The following is a 21,791-nucleotide window of genomic DNA, read 5'->3' on the forward strand; positions in this document are numbered from 1 at the left end:
AGTTTAATGCAAGTTAATTCTCTATCATACAAAGAAAAAACTGTAGAGCTCAACTGCACGTGTCTGTGTTTACTTTCTGTACCTTGTTCTCATTGGCCGTTGAAGGGACTCGTTCAGATTACTTTTGATATGCTATGACTGGTCTGAAAAAATATGCCCCAGCTTAAGGCATGCCAAATAACACTGACTTCATACAAGCAACCACAAAGAATCACGCTAACTCGGTATCTGCAGATACTTGAACATGAAATATCGACATTGATATTGGAAGGGAAAAAGTAGTATCAGTGCATGCCTAATTGGAATTATAATAGAGTTTCAAAACAGTGGAGAGATCCATCAGCTTCCTCCCGCTCCTTCCCAGACGTGAAGCTCAACCAGGTTGCCAGTTTGAGAAAAACTGAATGTACAAGCAAGAGACATGGTTAAGAACTATACACCATAATAGCTAAGAAGAATGTGCAATAATCAACATATTTACACATGAAAGTGTTCATCATTTCACTAAAATATCTACCTATGCAAGAAAAAGACAAAAAATAGAATGAGTGGCCGCTTTCCCTGCATTTACAAACCCACCTTAAATATTTTGACTATGCAAGGCTGGTGATACTTATCGATTTTCCCTTCCATCGAAAATGTCATTTAGCAGGTAGTGTCACAGTCACACAGCTCCAGGGACTTGGAGGTTGTGGGTTCAGTTCCCGCTCCAGATGATTCTCTGTAAATAGTTTGGTTTGTTCTCCTTGTGTCCACATGGGTTTCTTCCAGGTGCTCCGGTTTCCTCCCACGGTTTAAAAACACACGTTGGTAGGTGGACTGGCGACTCAAAATTGTCCGGCTGTGTGAGTGAATGTGTGAGTGTGTGTCACCCTGTGAAGGACTGGGTGTTTTCCTGCCTTGCGCCCAGTGATTCCAGGTAGGCTCTGAACCCACCATGACCCTGAACTGGATAAGCAGTTACAGATAATGAATGAATGAATTAACTTTTATTCCACCTTATGTCTGTTTCCGTGTCTTATTGGCGTTATTCAACTTCCTGAATTCTCTGTTCCACCTTAAGAGCTAAAGCTAGTGCTATAGCTTTTAAAACTTTTTGAAGCAAATTTTATTCCACTCAGAATACCTAAAATCCATTCAAAACACCCAAACCAATTTCATCAATAGTGAAAGGCAAAAATGGAAAGAGCTGCCCCCGTTATCCCTGCATTTACTAGAATTTACTGTCTAAACCACCTTAAAATCTTTGACTAGACAAGGCTGGTGTTATTTTCCCTACAACCATAAATTGTCATTTTATGAGGCAGATCCTTGCTTTTTATTGATAACTTTTGTATTCAAGCATTTAGGTCCACCTTAAATGGGTCAGTTGAAGTGTATTATTTGCATTATTCTCCAGCTTACTGAATACTCATTCCCACCTTAAACAGCTACACAAAGTTAATTAGAGCTTTATAAAGAATAATATGCTCATAAAATATATTCCTGTATTCATAAATACTTCATAAAGGATTGCCTGATTAGAGAAATATGCCTAAAAGCTTCCATTAAGGTCAACTTAAGGAAACACAAGGCTAATCAGTAGGTTTAATGCATGTCAACACATATGATTAGTTATGTTATGCAAGTAGATAAATACACCCTGACACATTTAAGAACTCCTGTCAGGAAATGCTCTTTACTCTAATTTTACCTTTCACTCATGTAAAGATAAATGACAGATCTTGACAACCATTCACTGTTCATTTTCACATTTAAGTCCATTGGTAGTCTGTCTTCCTTCTTGTTTTAGCCTTCTAAGCTGCTTCACTTGGGATAGCTATATAACAGCACACTACAGCTTGCCAAAGTGTTAATTATATTCACACTTGGGAGAGCTGCTGTTTAGGTCACTAATGTGTTGTCTTTCACATTCTATTACTGCAAGTAGGCCTTGGACTAATACGAATTTGCGCATGTGGCTATGTTGTGCTTTATTATTTTATTAATTTATTTATTTTCCACTAATGTGTGTTTTTCCTTATTGTTTAGAAAGGCTGAAAACTGAAAAAATGAGAGAGAGGCCCTTAAATGAACACTGCAGATGTCCACAAGACGACGAATGTTGCCCTTCACTGGGAAGGCCATAAAGCATGGTCAGAAGTTTTGGGCATTATTTGTGTATCATAGTGCCCATGAATCAGTGAGGTCAGGCTGTTGGCAGCAGTGGAGAAAAGGTCAGGCCATAAGGGGTTTGTTGTTGAGTTTTAATGAATCATGGCATTATTAAAAAGAGTACAAGGTTATATGCACTAGACCTTTCATTAATGGATTTCTTCTGCTTATGACATTTTCAGAGTCATTTTTTATTGCATGCATAAAAGCTCTTTGTGTTTTTTTTTTATTGTGCTAATCTCTTTTTGCTTTCTCAAAAAAAAAAAAAATCACATAACCACAATTAACTACACACTTTGGCTGTGATACACCTTAATAATTAATACAATATTAATCCATTATTTTCCAAACATGTCATAGAGGACTCACTCAGCATTCACCTCTAATAATAATAATAATTTAATATTGTAATAATATAATAATTAAAAACTATGCTTAACATATATATATAGGCCTATATATGTCTATTTGTAGAGGTAGAATAAAAGTGTACTGTAAATGTTAACTGAGAGCTCTAGAGAATGACAGCTATGTTCTGTTGGCAGTAAAACTATCAAGCTCTATTTGTGCTGCCACCTTTAGGCATCATATTGTCCATGAAATGGTGATGAAATGTTTATGTCAGGCCACGCTGACAGTGGCAGTAGAATAAAGGTCAGGTCAAGAGTGTCTGCTATTGAGTTGTAATGAATCATGACATTATTAAAAAGGCTACAAGGTCTGGGTAATGAACTGGGGCCAAAATATGTATTTTTTTATGTTGATGGCATTCACAGGGTCATTTTCCCCTGTTCTTAGAGCATGCTTGGAAGTCTGCACTTATATTTATCTCCTTGTTCATTTTCCTCATATACGTTATAGTGCATGTTTACACAGCAGTATTTACAAGGCCAAACCACATGACTTAAATTTTAAAAAGTCACAAAATTATGACAATGCCAGAGGGAAACATGTAATGCTCAGTGTAAGCTTGTTTACATAAGGCCTCATTCAATTATGTAAAGATTTTTACTTACACTAAATGTGTAATGTTATCAGGGAAAAAAAAATTATGAGCATTTGATGGACTGCTCATCCTTGCTAAGTCAGGTATTGGATTTTAATATATGGTACTGGTACAAAAATGCAACTCCATCTCATCCTAAATGTAGTATATAATGTTCCATCCACCTCTGTGTACCTCAAACACATTTTTATGTCCTAAAACTATTCTATTTCAACATTTATGAAGGTTTGACTTTCATTCAATAAGCGCTTGTATATTTGTGTATTTGTAACGCTGTAGAGATGAGGTGCACGTACAAAGTGAGTTTTATTAGACATATATGCGAATCAATAACTAACACAAAACAGGGAGAGACAATGAATACACCAAGATAGGTGTTACACATACACAGAAAACAACACAAAAATGACTCACACAAAGGGTTACAGACACATGAGATCCCTGAAAGCTCACAGGTATGGGGAATGGCTACAGGACAAGATACCAAAACACATAGGACAAAGGTCAACCAAGACTGTGTCAGGATCTATTGAAGGTATGACTGTAATTTGGCAGACATATTAGGGGCTAAGCATCCAGCAGATTCAATTTAAGGGCTGCATAATTTGGTGATGGTTATACAGTCTAGACTAAAGTTATTTAACCATTTCAAATCCTATTTTGGGCTGGAAACGCTGTATTTTGAAAAAAATTACCCTCCTTTACAAAGACAGACATGCTGAGAAAATGGACAGCATGTTTTCAGCCTTCCTGATATTACACACTAACATGTTTAACTGCCACAGTTAAAATGCATGGTGCAATAATGAAGGTATCTCCAAAACAAATGAACATTGCTTTTGGGGACATGGTCCCAAATGAAGAAGTCAATGTCTAGAACTAGGTAATAAAGGTTTGAACCCACTGGCTATTTTAGGGGTGAAATAAGCACCTGAGTTTTCCCCAGTCACAGAACCACATATTACACATGACTGCTAACATACCAGTGACCATGACCTTGCCCACATTAAATCTACAGGTCCTTTCATTATTAACATTTCATTAGCATTTTTTAGACATTCCTATTTTTTTCCTCTTGGTGCCCTAGAGGCAAAGCAATGTCATTCCAAGAGCACAGAAATCTTCCTCGATCTTTAGTTCTCTACAGAATGTCTGCTGCAATAAACACATGTAGAATTCTACAGCAGCAGCACACCTACCTACTGCAGAATAGTAGAGCACCTCGTCAGTACAGTGTCTGCCAGTCAGTCATCACTATCATCCAATCTCTCTCTCTCTCTATTCTATAGGCAGTGGATGGTGCCGTGACCTGAGGTGTTGATGTAACTTTTGGGGAGGGACTCCATGAGTGTGATTTGGAAGCAGACCTGAGGGAATTTCAATGTGAGAAACTGACATCTGGGAGGGAAAGCATGCAAAGAAACTGAGCACCCAGGCTAGGCCTGAGCAGAATCAGAAACAAGAAACAGTGTGGAGCTCAGAGAGAGAGAGAATGAAGCAAATACACACTGAGCAGCACTCCATCACAAAGCTGAAGGCTGGGGATGAGTACGAGGAGAGACAACCTGAGAGATGAAAAGGTATATATAGAAGAAAATGCATCAGGCAAAAAGATGCTTCCCAGCAAATTGCCATCCCCTTTCTATTTAAAGTGTGAGCCTCCAATTGTATTCATAACTTTTCGTCTACTTCTGTCATGCCATCACTCCTGTTCTTCCCTCCTCCTCTATCTCGCACAGGAGTTTTTGGCAGTAGTTTTGTGACCTGTAAATCCAACATTGCTCCGAAAGGCTCCAACATTGCTCCTTTATTAATAAAGAGTTTGTCCCATTTGGTGCAGCCTCTGCTCTTCAGAAAAGGCTTTAACTAAATACTGGAATGATGTTGAGAGGATTTGATTGCACTTAGTCACATAAATGGTTAGTTCTGAATCACTCAGCTCATGTGAAATCTATCATCCATCCAAAGAAAACAGTTCCACTGCTCTCGGGGTTATAAACCTCAAAATCTCACTTGCAAAGCCTAACATGTAATCCCTATTGTAATGTTCCAGAGCATCCCATTTCATCCATTGTTTTCTATGGAAACTGTGCATGCAGATTTGTGCCCTTGCAATGACAAACCAGAAATCAGCCATTTCCAGTTTTTGTATGTAGCTCTTCCCACTTGTCCAGTTTCAGTACTGGAGATTAACTGTTTTTGTATTGTCATGAATTTCAATTGGGAAATTAAAGCCTAACAAACAGAAGACATACTTTAGTGGCTTTTTTATTTTAAAAAATGGGCATTAAAACATAAAAGGTATTAAAAATAATAATAATAATAACAAATAAATAAATAAAAATACAAATTTCAAATATATGGTTCTTAATGCCAAGAGCTCAAACGTGTCTGCAATGTATGCATCTTAAAGTAGCTGAATTCACTAGGGGCATTTACAAACTTCTGAGAAAAAACAAGGTAGGTGTATGTAACAGAGTGGACAGTGAATGGCCAGTGTTTAAAAACTCCAGTGGCACTACTGTGTTTGAACCACTCATACAAGCGCAACACACGCTAACAAACCTGTGACAGTCCTAACCATTGATGAACAGGGCCAAAGGGCAAACAAAGTATGCAGAGAAACAGATGGACTGCAGTCAGTAATTGCAGGGCTACACATTGCGCCTGAGGAGCAGATAAAATGGACAATGAATGTAGAAACAAGGAGGTCATTTTAATGTTACAGATCAATTAAACCATGCAGTATCTCTACAACTAAGAGAGATACTTAAGCATGGATGTAAATTTTTCTCAATGACCAAGTGCAAATCTAATATGGACAAACCTTGTCTGCACATCATTTATATTTGAGAATGGCTATATATCTTATGCGACTATAGTTCTCTGTAAAAATAATTTATGATTAATATCTTAATAGATTGTCCTGCTGCCATTAACCTTTGCACGTTTTATGATCAATAGATGGAAGGATAACAAGAAATCCATACCCATCATCACTGTCAAGTCAAGAGAGCAATCAGGACTTTGTGCTTTGATTGAGCAGTAGATGTGTAATCAGTGTTAGTGAATGGTGAAAAACGAGCGATGTAATTACATATTTAAGTACAGCTGATAATGTAACGTGGATGCAGAGCATATTTATAATTAGGTTTGCTTTCATTTGATGATATGACATAAAAGCAGAGACTGATGGACTTCTGTGATGTTTTGAAAGTAACGCTAAATGTAAAATGATAATTAGTGTTGTCATGAGCTTGCAATCAGTGTTGCATTTATTCTCACTAACATGTAGGTGGCTAAAAATGGCTTGTTCTTCTCTACCATATATAACATGATGCCTCACAGACCAGGAGAGGTGATAGGGTTCAATATCTGACATTTTGCTGTCATATCAGTATCATATCAAAAATTGTTAACCGTATGAGAGGATACGTGATTTCCAAGTTTTTAATGTGAACGATTTTTCACAGTATTTATCATGAATTTTTTAATATTAATTCAAAGCATGACACATTCAAACAATGTGAAAAAACAACAAAAAGTACAAAAATGGATGGATAAAAAGTTGACCAAGTAGTGTTGTAAGCAAGGGCGTTGGAGCAGAGTCAGAATCAAGACTGAGGCCAGGGTCATATTACTCAACTCAACTCAACTCAACTTTATTTATAGAGCACTTTAAAAAACACCAACAGTTAAAACAAAGTGCTGTACAAAAGATGTTTATAAAACAAACTAAAACAAAATAAAATAACCAATAAGGAAAAATAAATAACTTAAATAAAAACAACATTAATAAAATTAATAAAACAAAACAAACGTCTCATGCTGAGTTGAAAGCCAAGGAATAAAAATGGGTTTTAAGATAAGTTTTAAAAACCGAAAGTGAAGAAGCCTGCCTAATCTGTAATGGCAGGCTATTCCACAGTTTCGGCGCAGCAATTGAAAAAGCTCCATCTCCTCTGAGCTTACGTTTTGACCTCGGCACCTCCAGGAGCAGCTGATCAGCTGACCTGAGGCACCGAGCAGAGACGTGGGGCTGTAGCAGCTAGGTGAGGTAAGGTGGGGCGAGTCCATTTAAAGATTTAAAAACAAATAAGAGAATCTTAAAATGTACTCTAAAATGCACAGGCAACCAGTGGAGAGAGGCCAGAATGGGAGTTATATGTTCCCTCTTACGTGATCCCGTTAAGAGTCGGGCAGCAGCATTTTGCACCAATTGGAGACGTCTGAGGGAGGACTGGCTGACTCCAAAATACAGTGCATTGCATATTAAGTCAAGTCAAGAGCAAGACAAAGACACATCAAGTCTGAATCAGATGAGACTGAGCAAGAGCGAAGTTTGAGACCAGAACACATTGAGTCAAAGTCAATACCAGTACCTGGACACATTGAGGCCAAGTCAAAAATAAGACCAGGGCACATCAAGTCCAAATCAAGACTGACAACAGAACACATAGAATCAGAGCCAGGTTCAGGACCCATCGAATCAGAGTCAATAACAAGACCAAGACAAATTGAGTGTAAGTCAAGAATGAAACCAGACACACTGATTCTAGCGGTGTTTTCACACCTATAGTTAGTTTGCTCTGGTCTGAAGTTTTTAATCTTGGAGAGTTTTGGTCTTGGTTTGTTTTCACACTGAAAAATGTTTAAATGATGCCCAGTACTCTTTGTTACAGTTAAAAGGGAGTATTTTAGAGTATGACCCCAGGGCCATGGTGCTGAGCTTGTGAGTAAAAGATGCACCTCAACTCAAGTTTTCAGAGTTCACTGTACCTTACAAAATTGAAACTAAAGGGGTATTTGTACATATTCCTCTCTTTAAATCTAAGCTCCATTTCCAATAACTGACTCCTGTATCCTGTTCAGAATTTGCATCAACTTAAGAAGCTTTGGTGATTGTGGGATGACCTGGATTGAAGTTCCTATTGAAGTTGTAGTAACTTGACCTTGGCAAAACCATTTCTGAGAATATTTGAGTGTGGGTTGGGGGTGGTGCACTGTTTATTCTAAACAGTACAGACAAAGCTATTCATCAGCTATAGCACTAAGATTGCATCATTTTGTGCCTGACTCAAGCATCTGCTGCTTTTAGAACTAGTTCTTTAACAAAGGGCTTAAGATCTGTTATCTCATGTTTTTCTTTTTGTTTGCTTGTTTTGTATCAGTGGTATTTAAATATATTAGAAGTGACATACTAAACTATATAGCCATTCCAACTCTAATTCAACTGCTCTAAAATCGAATCATGATGGTGCTTGGACCCTGCAAGCAATAAATAGCTATAACTAGATATTAAGAAACTTAATAAGAAAGAAGACACCACTCATATTCAGTGCACATTTGGCATATCGTAACAGTCAAATGTTTGGACACGCCCACTCAAGGAGGGTTTCCTTTGTTTTGGGCCATTTTCCACATATTGTGAACGTACAGTACCAGTCAAAAGTTTTGACAAATCTTCTCATTCAATGCTTTTTCTTTGTTTTTTTTTAATTATTTTCTATACTGTAAATGAATATTGAAGACATTAAAACTATGAAGGAACATATGGAATTGTGAAGTAAACAAAAAAGTGTTAAACAAACCAGAATATGTTTTATATTTTAGATTCTTTAAAGTAGCCACCTTTTGCTTTGATGACACCTTTACACACCCTCTGCATTCTATCAATCAGCTTCATGAGGTCGTCACCTGGAATGGTTTTCAGTGAACAGCTGTGGCTTGGTCAATCGTTCATCTGTAGAACTGCTCACCTTTTTAATGTGTTTGAGACCATAACTTGGGTTGTGTAGAGGTAACGGGCTGGTACACAGTTCTATACAGTGAATAGCCCTATTCCACCAATGACTAATGAGAAGATGTGTCCAAAATTTTGACTGGTATGGCATTAATACCCTTGATCTTGGAACCTATGTTGAATGAGCTGGTCACCGTAATCATTTGATTGCATGTAAATGTCACATTCTTTATGCAATATTTTCAGTAAAAGTGGATTAAATGTAGTATTTGTAGTACATTTCCTCTAACGTAAAGTGTGTCTAAGAGGAGACAGTGGTTGCCCCCTGATGGCTGGAGGATGACATACAGTGGGGTCAATTAAAATGCATATGTAGTGAGATGTTAATGAATGCAGGCATGAGGAAGGATCATCAAGGTGGCTGTTATCATTAATGTGCATAAATTCCACAAGGGATTTGCAGTGTATTTCAGCTGGGTTATTTATAGCTGATTGATATGTACCTGGAAGTGGTGGGGGTAAAATACCTGAGCCACCTGCCAGCAGCCACATCTTTAGGGATGCCATGGCATGTTCTGCTATGTTAAATATGCATAATGCCTGTAATTATTGTCTGAAATATTTTCTGCAGATCATTCTCAGCACAGCTGTGACACTGACACAGTGGTGATGTGTGCGTGGCATTGGTACAAATACATTTGGCATGACAGAACTGCTTGAGTTTTTTACATTTTTCATTGTCATTTTTGAGATGAAAAAAAAAACATCCAGCAAAACATACTCAGATACTGGCCATTCATAGAGAGCTAGCTGATAATTAAAATTGTGACGCTCACATTCCCAATGTTGGGGTTTTTCCAGTACACTGGAGTCAGCAAAGGGACACTGCTCTGCCCACGAATACCAGCCCTGAACACAGCAAGCTGTATTGTTCTTCCATCTCTCTACCAGAGCCAACATTAACCTTTTCAGCAGTCTTTGCTACAGTAGCTCTTGTATGGAATCTGATCAGATGAACTCGTCTTACACTCTCATGCACCAGTGAGTTTTGTGCACCCATGACCCTGTCCCCAGTTCACCAGTTGTCCTTCCTTGGACAACTTTTGAAAGGAACTTAGCACTGCATATGAGGAGCACCACATAAGACCCATAATTTTGGAGATGCTCTGACCTAGTCTTCTAGCTATGACAGTTTAACTCTTGTTAAAGTGGCTTGGACATTTACACTTCTAGCACACAACTTCAAGAAGAAACAGTTCACTTGCCGCCAAAAATATTCTAACACTTGACTTAACTTCACCAGTCAGGGGTTTTTAATTTTGTGGCTGATAATGTATATTAATGAATTACTCATATTTAATTGTTTAGACAACTAGAAATGAAATGACTTTAAGGGAGTACTGTACATATATAATCTATCAGTGGTGGAAAGTAACAAATTAAATTTACTCACATTGCTTTTTCCTTTTTAAGTAGATTTTAAAATCTGTAATTTTACATTTAATTATGTATATTTTGCTTTAAGTATTGTACTCCACTGCAATTTAAATCAGACTGAGAAAAAATTCTAAATAAATAAATAAATAAAAATAGATTGCACACCAGAAACTACCGGAGTAAATGATGGGCTGTAGAGCAATCTCCTTTTAAAATCACAAGAAATATGACGAGAGACAAGTCCATCACCGGTGTAGACCTAGCGGAGTGCGAAACCCCTTCAAATTCTGAGTTGTCCTGGAAGGAAATTAACCCCTGGCCATATTTAAGGGACCACTTTGGCTTCAAGCGCAAGAAAGGCCACATCTTTATAATGCAGTTTAAGCTGTGTTTGCCAAAAGAGAATTAGAAGCTTATAAAAACCCTACATCAAACCTGCGCATGCAGGGCATGTACAAGTATGTTAAATAATACTTGTACCATTGCACTGGTAGTTAAAAATATGTTTTCCTATTTTAGTAAGAGGCTCAAATTAGCAGAAAATACATCAGTGTGTTGGTTGGTATTTCTGAATTGTTACCTCTATTGGCTTTTGTGTTACAACTCAATCTGCACCAATTCATTTTATCTCCCATACTTATGAATTCGAAGTGTGTACACTTCATCACAGATCCTTTTGCACATTTCTCTATTTGAGGTATTATGTCTGCTATGATAACTTCATAGAAATTCATAAAATTATCTATCTGGCAAGTAATCTGCTAGTAACTAGTTATAAATTAGACAAATGCTGCGGCATGATGTGATCAAATACAATATTAATAGGAATGATACTTCAAAGTAATATAAATATATATTTATGTTGTCTTGAAGTATGTATGTATAAGGTACATATGCTAAGTCAGTGTATTAGTAGACAACATTCAGCAGTCTTCCAGTTCGCAGGAGCAGACTGGAAGAAGACTGTGATTTGGAAGAAAGCTGAACACTGTCTACTATGGGTAGCACACCGACTAGGCATAAGTACCTCATAAATACACACTTCAAAACAGAAATAACCCTTTAATAGGAATATGATGTTGAATGTAGCATAGACATACCTTCAATTATTTTAATAGTCATGTTCATATCTTTAGGTCTATTCATGAGCAACTGATTTAATTTGTAAAATTATATCTTTAATTAAAACCAACTGGTTTGAAGTATATATCCCCTTTTCCTTTTTGCGCTACACAGGAGAGACCCCCCCCACCCCACCCAACTGTTAAAAAGTAACTAAGCAACTTTTACTCTGATAAAAATTTCAAATATACAAATTTTTATTTTTACTTAAGTACATTTTTAGACCTCTAATTTTACTTGTACTTAAAGGAGCAATATGTAATACTGACACCAAGCGTTTAAAATCGGAAATATAATACAGTTTCAAAACAGTGGCGAGAGCCTTCTCCCCAGAAGCGAAGCTTCCAGTTGGTTGCCAGTTTGAGGAAAAGTAACGAACAAGCAAGAGACGTGTTTAAGAACTTGGGCCATAATAGCTAAGAAGAATGTGCCATAATCAACATATTTACACAGAAATGTGTTCATCATTTCACTAAAACATCTACCTATGCAAAAAATGAACATGCGGCCACCATTTCCCTGCATTTACAAATCTTTTCTGTCCAAATCCACGTGAAATATTTTGACTAGACAAGGCTGGTGTTACTTATCAAATTTCCTTTCCACCATTAATGTTGTTTAGGAGGCAGATCTTCTTATTCACAATTTTCATAGTCAAACATTTCGTTCCACCTTGCAAGTGTCTGTTTACGAGTCTTACGTCAGGTTCTTGAATTCTCTGTTCCACCTTAAAAAAGTGAATAGGTGAGGCCTTAATTTTAAACACAAACAATGGTATTTACACTTTTCAATCATGTTGCTATTCACCTTCTTCATATAAAACACACAAAACAGTCCTAACACCTTTCAAACGTCACTGTGCCTCACTTATATATATAATTACATGTATAATCTATACATATTGTGTCGGTAGTGTCTGTACTTCAATATTTTCTCAGAAATTATTTACTGTTACCTCTTCAGCTCTAGCTCTGTTCTGTAGTGTTGCTTCTTGTAAACTACCTCCACCTTTCAAACACAGGGCCAGTATTTCCTCTTTTTTACTCCGTCTCTGGTCATGGAGATTTTTAGAAGGGCAATGGGACTTTTTGGGTTCAGTCAGATATAACATTAACTCTGTCCACTTGGTCACTTCATAGCTGCAAGACACTGTTTGTAGACCTGGCCACACAGTGGACTGTAAAATGATTGAACAGAAGGCAGGACCTCGGAGGGCGGGATCATAGGCGCTCCGCTCCGGACTGGGCATTTCTCAAAGAGGATATACAGTTTTATCAATGCTGTGAGAGGCAGTAGACATTTTATGACTAAGTACAGTAAATATCCTACAGTTTGCTCCTATCAGTAAAATTTTATCAAAATTACAGTACTTTTACTTGTGTAGAATAGTTTAGTACTCTTTCCACCTCTGTAAACTATACACATGCAATCATAAACTTGGGCCTGAGGAGTTTAAAGAACCCAGGTACTGGGCTATGGAGCAGTCGAACTGTGTTCTCTGGTATGAAATGAAGGGGCTTTTATGATTCAGAGCATATTGTCCAATGATGATATCATAGCTGGTATCATTAATATTAAAGTGCAGGTGTCAGAAATACATCAAAACCTCAATGAAATGTTACAGTATGTAGTGTAAAACCTATTTTAAGAGCAGAGGCTGTTGCTGAAGCAAGGAGGGGGATCTCTATTTACACCCTCCATGTCCGAGGAAACGTTGGTTGGCCAGGCGCTACATTTTACATGCAGTTCTTAAGTATCAGGTATGCTACCAATGACCAGTACAATGTCACACATGTGAAATCATTGCACTTGCCTCTGACACTCTACTTCTTGGAGTCGTCTGGAGAGCAGACTTTTTAAAACAGTGGTGTAATTGATTGGCCTGAAGGATGTGGCACCCTGTTGGGTTTTAATGAATGTGTCATCAGCGTTCGACACACTCCACAGTGACATAACGTTATGTCTTATGTCTCAATCTGTGGATACACACTGAGAACATCACACAGACACACACACACACCCCAATAATTATATCACTGAAAGTAATTATGGACCACTCTATTGAAAGGTCTCATTCAATATAATGAGCATCTATTTCAGTCTTATTAAAAAATGATAGTGGCGTATAATAGCCAAGTCTTCAAACTTCTAGAAGCCAGAGCATGAATAAAGATTGACTGGATTTACTGGAGGAAAGGAAGACCAGCCAGGGCCAAGCAGAGTGTCCAGAAACAGAGCTAGGTCCAGGCAAATCTGCAGACCTCTCTCTGAAATCTTGGCTGACATTTGAACAATACACAAATGTCAGTGGCTGCATTCATTATCTCCATGTTGAGTTAGCGTTAATGATGCCATACATCAATGTTGAGCAGGGGGAGACCCCTGCTTCCTCTCTATGTTCATTAGTACTGCATGTCAGCCCCCTGCACAACTGATGTACTGGTAAGGACACTGTTTACCTGCACTTATTATCACAATGTATTCACAATACAGACAGAGCCACACACACACTAAAAATAAAGGTGCCTGAAAAGGGTTCCACAAATTTAACAACCACTTTTTCTTTGCTGAACCTTTCATTGCACCTAGACATAATGTAAATATTGTGGGAAGAAGGACAAAATAATGTTTCTTTAAGTTTACGAGCCCCTTCACACAATGCTTAAATAGGTATTTAAAATTGTACATGTATGTGAAGAAGTGTGTGGTTTTTCACAGAATGTTTTTTAATGGGATTAGGGTATCTAGACACCATTCTAAGCTTAAAGAACCTCAACATTACTGTAAATGTTTTAAGGAGAAACCTTGACCTCAGTATAATGTAAAGGTACAACAAAGAACAATTACATTAGATTACATTATTATATAAGACTTATACATTATGTCATAATACATTAGAAAGATTTTATTTCTTAACATAACATTTAACATAAAAATAACATTTGATAGAAAAATCATTTCAGAAAAAGTTATTTGAACTTTTAAATGTCAAAAACCCTCAAATTGTGGCCAGCTTTTCTGAATTTTTGAAAAGTACACATTAGCATGTAAATGCACCTGTGAGGACAGGGCAGTAATGTAAGTACACTCATATAGTACAAGTCAAAGGTTTGGACACGCCCACTCAGGGAGGGTTTCCTTTGTTTTGGGAGATTTTCCACATGTTGTGAAGATACTGTACCAGTCAAAAGTTTGGACACATCATCTCATTCAATGGTTTTGCTTTGTTTTGTATTACTTTCTACACTGTAAATTAATATGTAATATGAAGGAACACTTAAGGAATTATGTAGTAAAAAAAAAGGTGTTGTATTTATTTTGTATGTATTTTAGATTCTTCAAAGTAGCCACCTTTTGTTTTGATGACACCTTTGCACACTCTCTGCATTCTCTCAATCAGCTTCATGAGGTCGTCACCTGGAATAGTTTCCAGTAAACAGCCATGGCCTCATCAAGAATTAATTTGTAGAACTGCTCACCTTCTTATTGTGTTTGAGACCATAACTTGGATTGTGCAGAGGTAGGGGCTGGTACACAGTTTTATACAGTGAATAGTCCTATTCCACCAATGACTAAGGAGAAGATGTGTCCAAACCTTTGATTGCTACTGTATATTATGTTTGGAAATGTTGGAAGCAGTGGCATTGTGAGCAAGAAACATGGCATTCTTCTCATGGCAAGGCTTCCAACTGGCATTTTTCAGCAAGATAATGCTCACCAACAAAGAGCATGGGTTTCATTGGATTCCAACAATTCCTTTTTGATACCTTTTGTTAGATGAGCAAGCTGCACGCTGAAATAGACACCTGCGGCCAAGCAAGGCATCATAAGCCCAGGGAAAGTCCATTGTGTCAAAGACCCCATGTCCTGTTCCTCTGCTCCATGCCAAGGTGTTTGCTGCTGCCACAAGTGCTCACCATACTGTTCATTGTCTGCTCATAGGACTTCTCCACTGCCCGTATTCAGGGTCCCATTGTACGCACATGAGTCATTTCCCTTCTCCAAGGGCTACTCTTGGTCTATTGGACTTGCAATTTAGTCCATTGCAGTTTGAAATCACGTGCAGGGCTGAAGCTGTCTGTAGCAGGTTGGAGTATTGTCCCATCAGAAACAGACCCAAGAGCCAATGCTTCTGAACAGAAGGGAGTGTCTACAATCAAAAAAGCACCACCCATATCATCATAAATGAAAGCGTAGCCACAGATCCTGCTCCCAACATTCTTCTGGGTCTAGGAGACAAGAAAATGTAGATTAAACAATAAAATCAATCATACCAGTTTGTAGAAAAAAAGCCTCTATTACCAATAAAATACAACATCAGGCCTGTGCTCAACTCAGATCATTTAATAAAGGGTTTATTTATGCTTGAGAGAGGACATATTCTACCTATTTTCCACAAGCTATCAAGGTTCTCTGGTGTCTTAACAAAATGTCTGTAACATGCTTTGGTCAAAATACCACAAAGATAAAACAACACACATTTTCTTTGCCTGTCTAAATGCTCAAAGCCCTTTATTGAATATGGCTCATTTGGGAAACCAAAAGGAATCTAAAGTATTGAAGAAGCCCTCTCTTGCATCTATTATTTTAAAAGTGAACACAGTTCCACCGGCTCAACACCAGGGATTCGCATTCACCCGAAGCGAAGCACATTACTCATTTCTCATGACAAGGTTCTGCTTTGAAGCTCAACATTTTTTGAAAAAGACCAACAGTTTGGAAAAGAATGTGTTTTGATCACATTCCACACAGTGACACCAATTAACTCAGAGGAGATTAGAGTGGAAATGAGGCTCAGCCTAGAGAATGAACACAAATATGCACACACAGTGAGAGAGAGAGAGAGAGAGAGAGAGAGAGAGAGAGAGAGAGAGAGAGAGAGAAGGGGGCAGGGACTTGTCTTTCTGTAAATTACGTAAATTTCTATTAATTTCATGGGGACTTATTCTAAACTTAGCCATAACACACACACACACCAAGATATACATACATACATTAATGTAAAAACAAACATATCATGATTATGCAAAAAAGAAAAAAAAAATAATAAAACAATAAATAAATACATCAAATCTCAATTTCTGAACACAGCAGCTGCCCTTCACATCATGTGAAAATGTCATGATTAATGGACGAAAAGAAATTAAAAATGCCCCAAAAATACTTGGAATAAAATCATTTTTACAATGACTTCCACTGAAAGCCAAGAAGGGTTTTTTTTTCCTTTTACTGTAAAGTTACTATTTTGGAGATTATTTAGTTATTTATTTATTTATATAGACAGCTACAGTATACATCCACAACTACATATATATATATATATATATATATATATATATATATATATATATATACCCACTCACACAAACAAATATCAAATACAGCTAATCTGGGATCACTGGTATGTGGAAACTTTCATTTAATTTTCTATACTTATTTATTTATATGTATTTATTTATTTATTTTCCAAATATGTTTTACCATTTCATCATCACACATTCCAGCATCATTGTATATGCACTTCAAAGTGCTGGGGTCACTTTAGAGATAAAATGAAAGTAATAAGGACAGGGGTTCTTTCATTCTCTCTCCTGCCCTTTGAGGAGTCAAATCCTTTTTTATTGCTGCTAAAATACATATCATTTATGGACTGACCCATGCAATGAGAGTTCACATTCAAGAGAGGGCAGGGAACAGAGAGAGAGAGAGAGAGAGAGAGAGATTTTGCCCTGTCTGTTACCATTCTCACCATTCCTACCATTTATATTTGTTATAATTTTATTTACTTATGTATTTATTTATAATTATTATTATTATTATTTATCTTTATATTATTTATTTATTATTATTATTTTTATGTATATGTATGTATATATGTGTATATATATATATATATATATATATATATATATATATATATATATATATATATATATATATATATATATATATATATATATATATATATATATATATATATATATAACATTATTATTTATTTATAACATAAATTGTTTTAACTGGTTCTTTTTATTATTACAGTTCTATAAGATTGTTAATTAGTATATTAATAATAACAGAAAAAAAAATTGTGATACTCGTGTTCCATGTTATCGTATTAATGCTTTGGCAATACTATGTAGGAATATGGTCATGCCAATAAAGCTTATTGAAATTGAAATTGAAATTGAGAGAGAGAGAGAGAGAGAGAGAGAGAGAGAGAGAGAGAGAGAGAGAGAGAAACACAGAGAGAAGATACAGCCCAGGGATGCATCGTTCTATTCTTTTCTTCTAAAATAATTTGTCTATATATATATCTGAAAAAACTTATTTCTATTTTTACCCATGAACAAGAAAGTAAGGCCCTGTGATTTGATGTGGCCTAAATGTGCAACACAATTGGGAGGGTAGTGGAGAGGGGGTGGGTGTGGGGTGGAAGTTAGGGGAAGGTGAAGTTGGTTGTGGGGGTAGTTAAGGGAAGGTAGGGGAGGCAGTGTGGTGGGGCAAAAATGTTTTCTTTCTTGGATCAAAACAGTGTACAATCTAGATTCTATATTTACATAATACATCCTCTGATATTGATAAAGGTCGGCATGGTGGCGCAGCAGGTAGTGTCACAGTCACACAGTCCCAGGGACCTGGAGGTTTTAGGTATAAGTCTTGCTCCGGGTGACTGTCTGTGAGGAGTTGGTGTGTTCTCCCTGTGTCCATGTGGGTGCTCTGGTTTCTTCACATGGTCCAAAAACACAGATTGGTAGGTGGATTGGTGACTCTAAAGTGTCCATAGGTGTGAGTGAATGTGTGTGTGTGTCACTCTGTGAAGGACTGGCGCCCCCTCCAGGGTGTATTCGTGCCTTGCGCCCAATGATTCCAGGTAGGCTCTGGACCCACCACGACCCTGAACTGGATAAGCGGTTACAGATAATGAATGAATCAATGATATTGATCAATATATACTGTTCTACCTGATCCAGTCTGATCAGCACACACTAACACATAACTGCCACCATGTCAGTGTCACCGCAGTACTGAGAATAATCCACCAACCAAATAATATGGTCCCCTAGAGGTCCTGACTATTGAGGAACAGGGTGACATTGTATGCAGAGAAACAGGTCGTCTACAGGCTGTAACATTAGAACCTCAGAGTGCTCCTGTATGGTCAGTGGAGTTCATAAAAATGGACCATGAGCTACAAAGAGGTGGTTTTAATAATATGGACAAAGTGAATAATATAAGTATTACTTTAGCTGGAATCTGTAACATAGTACAAAACTAATTAAATCAGAAATATTGCCATCTCTTCACATTCCCACAGATGGTTAATGGCTCCTGCTGTGGTGTTATACAAAACCCTGCTCAAATCATCAGCTCCACACAGAGGCATGGATGAAACGGATGAGAGTGCAAAATTCTTAAAGTTGTGCCAGCATTAGGCCATTATTTTTTTCCCAAACATTAGGGAAATAATAATCACAGATCTGAGAAAGCAATGGCAGAAGAGTGTCCAGTAGAGAGATAATGTGTGTGTGTGTGTGTGTGTGTGTGTGTGTGTGTGTGTGTGTGTGTGTTGGGAACAGGGAGGAGGAGACAGCATGTGCCACATATTCGTGAATCACACACTGACTGTGAATTACACCACACAGCAGCCAAAGGACAGGATGGAAAAAATAATTATAATAGAAAAAAATAACAATAATAAAAAAGCCAATTAGACACATTTCCTAAAATGAAGAAAACCGAGTGTGCTATAGATCATCCCCATGCAACTCATTAAAATAGGGAGGGAGAAAGGATAGAGAGAGGTGAGGAAAGACTGTGTCTGTGTGTGAGAGAGAAAGAGAGCGAGAGAGAGAGTGAGAATCCAGTCTGCATGTTGCCACTGTAAGTTAGAGCAGTACACAGAGTTGTGGCATACTCAAAGCAGATATTAGTGCTGATTTGATCAAACCCTTCACAGCAGAACTGCAGCCCAGCAGACCACACTTAACATGACTATGGAAATACCTGTGTGGGCATTGCACTGATTTATGTGGTGTGTGTGTGTGTGTGTGTGTGTGTGTGTGTCTCAGCCTTCTGATATGACTGCTTCCACAGGCGAGACAAAAATAGGCCAGAACACTGTATTAAACAGCGTACAGTACACAATGTTTCAGTAGGAAATAAGGCTGTGTGCCAATCGCCTAGAACAATATTACATCCCAATGTGATTCACAGACATAGCTGTTCTAGAAACTTCTCTTTAGGCATAAAATGTCATTCTGAGTGAACATGCTGCCACTTGACATATCAGCAAATTCACTCAGACATGCACATATAGTTCAAGCACGCTGTAAGGTGGTTAATATAAGAAACCCATATTCTAATCTAAAGACAGTGCTGTTGCAACAAACAACTGTTTCCACAAGTAGACACTGCTTATAATTAATGAATTCAGGATGTCCCACTGTGCATACAAATATATCTCTTCAGAAAACTAAAAAAAAAAAAAAACTAAATGGGACCCAAGTTTAAGGTCACTGTAGTCAATGGAATGTGTATGTTATTGCAATTATCCACTTATCCATCTGCCTCAAGTTTACTTGTTTGGTCCCTGGTTGGTTTTCCGCTATAAACCCACCCAGAAATGTAGCTGGTGATGTTGCAAAAGCCATTATCTAATGGGAACCACTGGCTTTGGAAACCACAATATTTATTTGATTGATGCTAGTATCCTCTCAATAGTCATGACTAATATGACAGTGTCATGAAACTTTCCTAAAATAATAGAATATATTACTGTAGAAATTGAGAAAAGTCTCTTGATTCCCATAAAGCCATACAATCTACAGAAAATAAATATGAGGGAGCCCCCAAATCATAATCAGATTTTTTTACACTCATTTGACCTGCTATCTATGAAGTTAACTAGGTAAGAACACATACGCTTGCCACTATGTCACTGAACTACTTTCTAACCTACTATGCATGTCATGGTTGCAATGTGATGGCACTGATATGGAACTGAATCCAGTATGGATTAACTACTCTCCTGTTGACCAGTTTTTTGGAGATTTTTTCTCAGGTAAAACTTCCCTCAGAAAAGACTACCGTCTGCTGTACTGCCTTGAACACAGCAGGTGCTATAAAATATCTTCTGGAAACTGAAGTTACACAATGGAAAGGTTTCAATGTGGAGCAGAAACATAACTAAGTGGGCAGGGGCATGCCTCCAGCCAGCCTTCACATAGCCATCTCACACACACCTGAGGCAGATTCAATCTCTGTGCAAAGGACCTTTCAGCCCAGTTGCTTTCATAAGAGGTTAGAGCAATGCCACCCAATCCGCCTCTTAGCTCTGCTTGACTTCACAGATCTCCTTCATGTCCCCCTCCCTCTCTTCATCCCTCTCTCCCTCCCTTTCTCTTTCAGGCCTTCACCTCAGATAAGGGCTAAATTCATCAGAGCTACCCACCAAAGGCCTCAGCAGACAAGACAGCAGACCACGGTCCCCCTCTTTCAGTCTAATCATTCCTCCCTCGATCTTTCTCACACACACACAGCCTTGCCTCCTCTCATCCCATCCATCATCCCTTGATTTCTTTCTTCCGTTGGCCGATGAGCAGTGAATAAGGTGAGGAACGGTCATGATCAAGGTGTGGTGGTCTGCTCTTAGTGGTTTGGACGGGTGCTGGATTTTGACATGCAAAATAAAATAAAATCAACTATTTTAATCTTAATTGTTTACTTAATTTGGCACTAACAAAGCCAAATGATTTAGAATTCTACAACTATGTATTTAATCATAGACAAGTGTAACAAGACATAAAACAGTATGAATGTTTAATATCATGATTATAGTGGGCACGAGTTAGTATTATTTAGGTATTTTTAAAAGGTTCTGCATGCTGAAAAGTTCCAAAGGTACTGAAACACAAAATGAAATAATTAAGTTTCATTTTGAACACACACAAAAAGATTACCACTATGTTCTTATAAAAAACAAACATTTTAAACAAAAATAGACATAAATGAATGCCTATATTAGGTTTTGTTTAACATTTAATCAGCAATCATACATTTATAAACCTGGATATGATTGTTTATGTGAAATTATTGCTGCATAAACAAAACTGAAGTGTCTCTTTAAGAGGTTTTGTTTATTTCAAATAGCTTCACCAGCACTTCTGTTATTTGCAGAATGTTACCAAGTTCTGCTGAAGGTAGAAGGGATCAAATCAAATGTATTTGTATAGGGCTTTTTACAGCTGATGTTGTCACAAAGCAGCTTCACCGAATTCCAGTAATGACAAAGTTTTGACATGAAATGTAAAAATGTAAAAAATGTAA

At 37.4% G+C, this 21,791-nt stretch overlaps 1 long non-coding RNA gene across 1 annotated transcript in view; it reads right to left on the minus strand.

The window, feature by feature from the left end:
* Positions 1-14,476: 14,476 nt before the first annotated feature.
* The window catches only part of LOC136695712 (uncharacterized), a 76,882-nt gene continuing 69,567 nt past the window's right edge, over positions 14,477-21,791 (minus strand). The window contains exon 3 of the long non-coding RNA XR_010802339.1: positions 14,477-15,691. This is a non-coding gene — a long non-coding RNA (uncharacterized lncRNA). The remainder of the gene's footprint in view (positions 15,692-21,791) is intronic.

Source organism: Hoplias malabaricus, chromosome 4 (assembly GCF_029633855.1).
Source record: "Hoplias malabaricus isolate fHopMal1 chromosome 4, fHopMal1.hap1, whole genome shotgun sequence".
In the NCBI taxonomy this organism is placed as follows: Eukaryota; Metazoa; Chordata; class Actinopteri; order Characiformes; family Erythrinidae; genus Hoplias; species Hoplias malabaricus.